This window comes from Homarus americanus, unplaced genomic scaffold, assembly GCF_018991925.1.
Source record: "Homarus americanus isolate GMGI-L3 unplaced genomic scaffold, GMGI_Hamer_2.0 scaffold33468, whole genome shotgun sequence".
Lineage (NCBI taxonomy): Eukaryota > Metazoa > Arthropoda > Malacostraca > Decapoda > Nephropidae > Homarus > Homarus americanus.
In genome coordinates this window covers 6,536,040-6,543,747 of record NW_024714177.1, presented here as the reverse complement: position 1 = coordinate 6,543,747, position 7,708 = coordinate 6,536,040, and positions in this window count along the sequence as shown.

The window sequence follows — 7,708 nt, the reverse complement described above, 5'->3', positions numbered from 1 at the left end:
TAAAAACTCTACAAAACCAAGACAAATCTGTATAAATTGATGTTAAAGTCGCATTTGCACATCACTTATATGACCCACAAGTAGATGCCTGATGTTGCCAAAAGTGTCCAGGGAATATTGTCCACAACTGTACACGAGGGGATGGAGTGCTATTGTCGCTCACAGTGTTGGTCGGTGTCGAGGCTAATATTGTAGTTCTTTGGTGTATTCTCTTATTATTATGGAGATCAGATGGTAGAGAGGCCAGATCATTCATGTGTTCCCTCGTCCTGCTGAAGGCTGCCAGTTAGTGCCGTGATCACCAGGTACAGCCTCGCCTCACACCTGGCGAGTGTTGGCCCTACCATCACATTTTTATATATTTTCTCGTGTATTTATTTGTTTATTTGTTCATTTTATTTCGTAGTTTTATCAACTAAACATCACCTTCATCAGACAAGAACCGCCAACCCATTGTTCTAACGCCAACACTTTATTTTTACTTTGGTTCACATCAGAGGCAACCCTAGTCGACCCAGGTGTGAATAGTTACCTGATTTTAATTGAGGAAGTGAAGGCAGTCGTGTACAGTACTGACCATGCTTTCTCATTGTGTACTAAAGGCTTAGTATACAGTGTGCTGTATACACACTGCTCCAAACAGGACGTGCCTAGCCTAGAGGATTAATTTTTTGCTTTCCAAGTAATTTTCATCTGTTAAAAAATTTCTTTAACCTCACTACCTAATGGGAAATATATTGAACCTCTTTACTATATAATTACTGTTTCTTAACACATTATAACTATACTATATTATACTTCACTTACAAAATAATACATATATCCCTACTAGGTAAAAAAAAAGACTAACGTTTCCCCACTGCATAAAACTTTTGTGATACCTCTTGATTAACTTCATTATTTTCCACTTTTTTCCCCTTTATGAGATGAATCCCTGCATCGTTTCATTCAGACCACGTGGAAGCTCAGCGGTGAACCTGTAGTCGTGTCAGGTTACAGTACAGTACAGTGGCGTCTGATGGAGTACAATACCCCCTTCTGTGTGTTCTCCTGCGACAAGCCGCCCCCTCTTAACGGGTGCTCGTGCCGGGTCCTCCTCCCTCCTGCTGTGTTTGTGCTGCTGCTGGGGAGGAATAATTATAGTACTGAGGTCTTCACGAGCCATGAAGGGGTCTGTCTGCCCTTCTAGCTCTCAATTGTTTGTGGAAAATTTATGTTGTTGTTGTTGTTGTTGTTGTTGTTGATATCGTTTATTTGACTTTTCTTCCTTGTATTATGTGTATATTTCTAATCTTAGTATATTTTTATGATATCTATTGAAATATGTTCATCTAGTGTGTTTATTAACTCTTTTATTTACGTATATTTATTGTATTTTCTACTTTTGCATAAAATTATATATAATTTTATCTATTATCTATGTATGGTATTTTTATTAACTATTTCTTCATTATCAAATATGCAATTGTTATTTACTTTTCCATATATTTTTTTTTTGCAATTTTACGTCACCTCCATCGCCTTCTCCTCCTCCTCATCGCCCCTCCTCCTCCTCCTCCTCATCGCCTTCTCCTCCTCCTCATCGCCTTCTCCTCCTCCTCATCGCCCCTCCTCCTCCTCCTCCACAAGCAAACATAATCTTTAGTTTTATTTACTAATTTTTAATTCATCATTCTTGCGAAATTTATTGATTTTGATATTTTATAAACCTAAGTCTTATAATTTTCGCCTCTTACGTGTGACCCCGCCCTTGTCCTGCCCTCCAACATCGTCAACTCCCTTCCCTTCCTCCCTCCCTCCCTTCCCCTTCCCCCTACCTTCCCCTCCCTCCCCTCCCCAACACCAAACAACACTAGTCAACAGGTAAGGCTGGACGAGGTTGCCAGACGTATGAGTCATCCACCGGCCACCACGTTGCCGGATGTCGTAAACAAACTCTCGTACCTCAATGATTTTTTTTCTGGAGTTTTGGCGCCTGATTCGATGTTAGTTTTGCTCACGTTAGTCAGATGAAGAAAATTCAACCTGGTATTTTTGGAGAATTTAAGTGTGTGTGTGTGTGTGTGTGTGTGTGTGTGTGTGTGTGTGTGTTTTGACCTTGATATTAGACACTGTGGTGATAATTATTTTTCCTGTTACTGGATCTTATCTCCTTCATTTTCCTAGTTTTTTCTCTCTCAGTATATAAATATTTTCATGTATTTTTCTCCATAATTCTTTCCATCTCCCTCCCTCCCTCCTTCCTTCCTTCCTACCTTCCTTCCTTCCTTCCTTCCTTCCTTCCTTCCTTTCTCCCCCTCACTTCCAACCTTCTCCAATACTCACAAAAACGCCGAAAACAACAACAATTGGACCTGACGTTACGCTCGACTTAGTTGTATCACTGAGGCTCTGCCACTCTTCGACACCCTGAGGCCCCCAGCGTGTGTCAGAACGTACTGTGTCGCGTGTCAGTGGTGTCACAACGTACTGTGTCGCGTGTCAGTGGTGTCAGAAGGTACTGTGCCGCATGTCAGTGGTGTCAGAGGGTACTGTGCCGCGTGTCAGTGGTGTCAGAGGGTACTGTGCCGCGTGTCAGTGGTGTCAGAACGTACTGTGTCGCGTGTCAGTGGTGTCAGTGCGCGCATGTCAGTGGTGTGAGAGGGTACTGTGCCGCGTGTCAGTGGTGTCAGTGCTGTGTCGCGTGTCAGTGTGTGGTGTCAGAAGGTACTGTGCCACGTGTCAGTGGTGTCAGAGGGTACTGTGTCGCGTGTCAGTGGTGTCAGAGGGTACTGTGCCGCGTGTCAGTGGTGTCAGAACGTACTGTGCCGCGTGTCAGTGGTGTCAGAAGGTACTGTGCCGCGTGTCAGTGGTTGCCAAGGTCAGATATAGGGACGAATTATGATAAGTAGTCACGGAACACCTGAAGAATCTTCACCCCATCTTATTTCTCCTGGAGATTAACTACGCTAACCTGACCTGACCTGACCTGATCTGACCTGACCTAACCTACCCGGATCTGACCTAAGCTCACCTGACCTCACCTCTCCAAATAGCGTTTAGGGGGGTTGATCTTCAGGTGAAATAAGCTGGGGTGGAGATTCTTCAGGTGATCCGTATAGTCATTGCCCAGAATACAGTTGAACTTTTACAGACATAACCGGCAAGTGTTGGTTTACCAAGTTGCAAAGTATATAATGTTGATATCCTCACGGCCCACATTTTGCAGCATTGTATTGTTGAATGTGGTCCATGGAGTCCCAGTGGTCCATGTAGTCCCAGTGGTCAAAGTAATCCCAGTGGTCCATGGAGTCCCCAGTGGTCCATGGGTCCCCAGTGGTCCATGGAGTCCCAGTGGTCCATGGAGTCCCAGTGGTCCATGGAGTCCCAGTGGTCCATGTAGTCGCAGTGGTCCATGTAGTCGCAGTGGTCCATGTAGCCCCAGTGGTCCATGTAGCCCCAGTGGTCTGGAACACACACCCGAATACATCCGAACACCCGGTCTCGACATTCCCGAACCCCTCTGCCGACCTAAATTACGGTAGTATGGTGACGGCAGGAAAACATAAACCCGACCGACTGGCCGACCTCGAACACACCCGACCTTAGACACCCGACCTCGACCCTGACAAGGTTCTCTGCCGCCTTATGAGCTGGTGAGGGTGACTGGCCGACTGACCGACCTCGTATTCGCCTGACCATATGGTTTTGATTTGGGTCAGGTTAGGTTAGGTTAGGTCAGGTCAGGTTAGGTTAGGTTAGGTTAGGTTAGGTTAGGTTACGTTTGGCTATGTTAGTTTTAATCGAAGTCAGTTTTAGGTTAAGTTAGGTTTGGTTTGGTTTGTCTTAACCAGTTAGGGTATGGTTACATTTGGTTAGGTTAAGTTAGGATTTAATCAGGGAGGGATAGGTTGGGTTAGGTTTAATTAGGTAGGGTTAGGTTATGTTTAATCAGATAGGGTTAGGTTAAGTTTAATCAGATAGGGTTAGGTTACGTTAGGTTTGATCAGGCAGGGTTAGGTTGGGTTAGGTTTAATTAGGTAGTGTTAGGATAAGTTAGATTGATTAGACAGCATTAGGTTAGGTTTAGCTAAGTCATTGTACCAGTATAAGGTGACGTGATGTTATTTGTATTATCTTCATGTTTCTGTATTTACTCTATCCTCCTCCTCCTCTTCTCCTCCGTCAACACCGTCTCTGTTGTGTCTTCTCTCTTGTTATTCTTAAGTTTTGTACAAGAGCCGCTGTTGCTCTTGGTTGTCTGACGTAGATCTACAAGAGGGGGGAGAAGACTGCGCGGGCGCGCGTGTGTGTGTGTGTGTTATACGTTTTATGTTTTATGGACGACAGCAGCAACAGGAGAACAACAGCAGCAATAGGAGGAACATCAGCTGCAATAGGAGGAACATCAGCTGCAACAGGAGGAACAGCAGCTGCAAAAGGAGGAACAGCAGCTGCAACAGGAAGAACAGCAGCTGCAACAGGAGGGTGGAGGTGGGCCGCATTTCCCCAACAGCTGATCTGATGACTAATGAGTTTGCGGTGATGCTTGACTTCTTCTTCTTCTTGTTATTCTTATTCTTATTCTTATTCTTATTCTTATTATTCTTCTTCTTATTCTTCTTCTTATTCGTCTTCTTATTCTTCTTATTCTTTCTTCCTTCTTCTTGTTCTTGTTCTTGTTCTTGTTCTTGTTCTTCTTCTTGTTCTCCTTCCTCCTCCTCCTGCTCCTCTTCTACACCACCATTGCATACAAGCCGCCCGCCCGCCTGCCCGCCACAATCATCACTGTTTCACCCACTTAGCATCAAATACCGCTCGTTTAGGCATCACTTTAGGCTAAGTTGCCGCTTGTGTGGCTAAACTGAGCTATGAGAAGTTCTTAGTTTTGTTTGGTTTCTTTTAAGAATGTCATACTAAATTAATTTATTAGTTTATTGTTGCTTGACATGGAGAATTTAACCCCTTTTCTCTCCTTCATTGAGTGTGTGTGGGTGTGTGGGGTAGGCAGGGTGGGTGAGTGAATGAGTGTGTGTGTGTGTGTGTGTGTGTGGGAGGGAAGGTGAGTGAGTGGAAGAGAGTGAGAGGGAGTGAGTGGGAGGAAGATAGAGTGAGGGAGTAAGTGGGAGAAAGAAGAGTGAGTGAAAGAGTTTGTGGGAGGGAAGGTGATTGTGTCAGTGAATGAGTGAGTGAGCAAGTGTGAGTGAGGGAGTGTTAGTGTGTGTGTGTGTGTGTGTGTGTGTGTGTGTGTCTGTCTGTCACGTTAAGAGGTGTTGGCAAGTAATTCAAAGCATCATTATATTCACCACTAAATAAATAAAAAAAAATCACCACCATAATAGTTGTGTTATTAAGTGAAGTAGGTCATGTTTTGGTGCGACTATGAGGTTGTGGTGTTAAGAGGCGCCAGTGTGGTGTTAGTGGCGTCAGTGTGGTGTTAGAGGCGGTATTGTGGTGTTAAGTGGCGCCAGTGGTGGTGTTACAACCGCTGGTAGTGGTGGTGTTATAGCCGCTGGTGGTGGTGGTGTTACATCCTCGGGTGGAGGTGGTGTTAGAGGTGGTGGAAGTGATGTTATAGGCACCAGTGGTGGTGTTACAGCCACTGGTGGTGGAGGTGTGACAGCCGGTGGTGGTGGTGGTGTTAGAGGCGCCAGTGATGGTGTTAGCGGCGCCATAGAGGAAATACCACCAGCCAGACAATATAACTCAGAAACTGGCTTGACTCAGTTCGTTGCTCCGCTTCTCCATGGTTCTCCTCACACTTCTGGCGCCTGATTAACTTTCCATGTCGGAGGGATTGAGAGGAGACCAGACGAGAGCAGTATACGTCTTAAGCTGGCTGGTCCTGTGGGTAATAATGTCGCCTCCTCCACCATGACTATTATTACAGCTGTACTGTATATATTAATGGATGTCTATTGTTAATTATGCAACTATTTGATCGACTTTGTAACCTTATACTATTGCTTCCTCCTCCTCCTCCTCCTCCCTCAAAATCCCCCTCCTTCCTCCCTCAAACTCCCCCTCCTCCTCCATCAAACCCCCTCCTTCCTCCCTCAAACCCCCTCCTTCCTCCCTCAAACTCCCCCTCCTCCTCCCTCAAACCCCCCTCCACCTCCCTCAAACCCCCTTCCCTCCCTCCCTCAAGCCCCCTTCCCTCCCTCCCTCCTCAACCCCTCCTTCCTCCTCAACCCCTCCCTTCCTCCCTCAACCCCCTTCCCTCCCCTCAACTCCTCTCCCTCAAGTATCGTAATCATTAACCACTTCAAAATAATCACAATAACATGAAACCTGAAATTATGTGAAGCATTGTGAGATTTTCCTTTGTGTGACGTAACAACATCCACGGTAGAAATAGGTCAGTTTTAGCTTGATTTAACAGTCTTGTAGCCGTGTTGACACCATACCAGTATAGTACACGTCACTATACCCCCCCCCCTGTAGAGTACTGGCACTTTAAAATAATATGGTATAGATTTTATTTGTAGTTATACCAAGTGGGTTAAATATATTCCTTGACTCTATTCTAATTTAAGTACAGATACAAAAAAATACTTTAGAAAAATAACCATTACTGTAGTCCAAGAGTACAGGAGGAGACATTATGTAGGAGTATTATAATTATCTACACGAGAACCAGTTATGTAGTGTGTGTGTGTGTGTGTGTGTGTGTGTGTGTGTGTGTGTGTGTGTGTATTAAGTGGTTCATATGGGAAGTGTCTATTTCTCCAGGTATTAAGGATATTTAGGCAATGACTCCACGGGAATGTAGGAGAGGTGGTTGACCCGCCACACACACACACTGGTCCTGCTGGGCTCTCCCGTCGCCAGTGTTTTGGTTTTCTTAGCTCGTCGGGCAGGAGTGACTCAGACCCGCGGCGCCTGGCTCAGTGGCTCAGTCGACCCCAGTGCCACTATCCCTCTTAACCACCCCCACCCCTCCTCCTGTTCACCTCTCCACCCGTTCACCTCTCCACCTCTCCTTCACCCCAATCTTTCTCCTTCCCGTTCACCTCTTCTCTTCTCCTTCAACCGCCTCCTTCTCCCCTTCAACCCTCCCTCCTTCCATCCACTTTTCCTCCTCCCCTTTAACCCTCTACTCTTACTCCCTTTCAAACCCTCCCCCCTCTTCAACCACTCCTCCTCCCTCTTCAACTCCACCTCCTCCCTCTTCAACCCTTCCTCTTCCCTTTTCAACCCCTCCTCCTCCCTCTTCAACCTCTCCGCCCCCTCTTCAACCCCTCCGCCCCCTCTTCAACCCCTCCTCCCTCTTCAAACCCTCCTCCTCCCTCATTCAACTCTCCTCCTTCTCTTCACCCTTTTGGTGGGGTGAAAGGGAAGGTGTAGTGTGCAGATTAACCAACTTATGTGTACTGTATGCTGGAGGTACGCTCTGCACCCGTGTCTTCTCCCGGCTGTATAACAAATGTTGGTGGTGGGAGAATCGGGCGCGAGTCAATCACCTGGTCAGAAAAGGTGCTCTATGCCGTCCACAGTGAGGGATTGATCTTTCTCGGCTTGTTTTGTGGACACGTCTTGAAGAGGTTAAGACTGTCACCTCTGGTATTAACGTTATGTATAGTGTCAACATGTGTTCTCGTGTTATTTCTCACATCAGGTCATACTTAGTAGATTAACAAGTATGGATGTCGAGGATGTGATATAAAGTGGATTTGGGGAAACTGAACCAATAAAATGGCATCAATTTTGTATTATCACAATAAGCGAA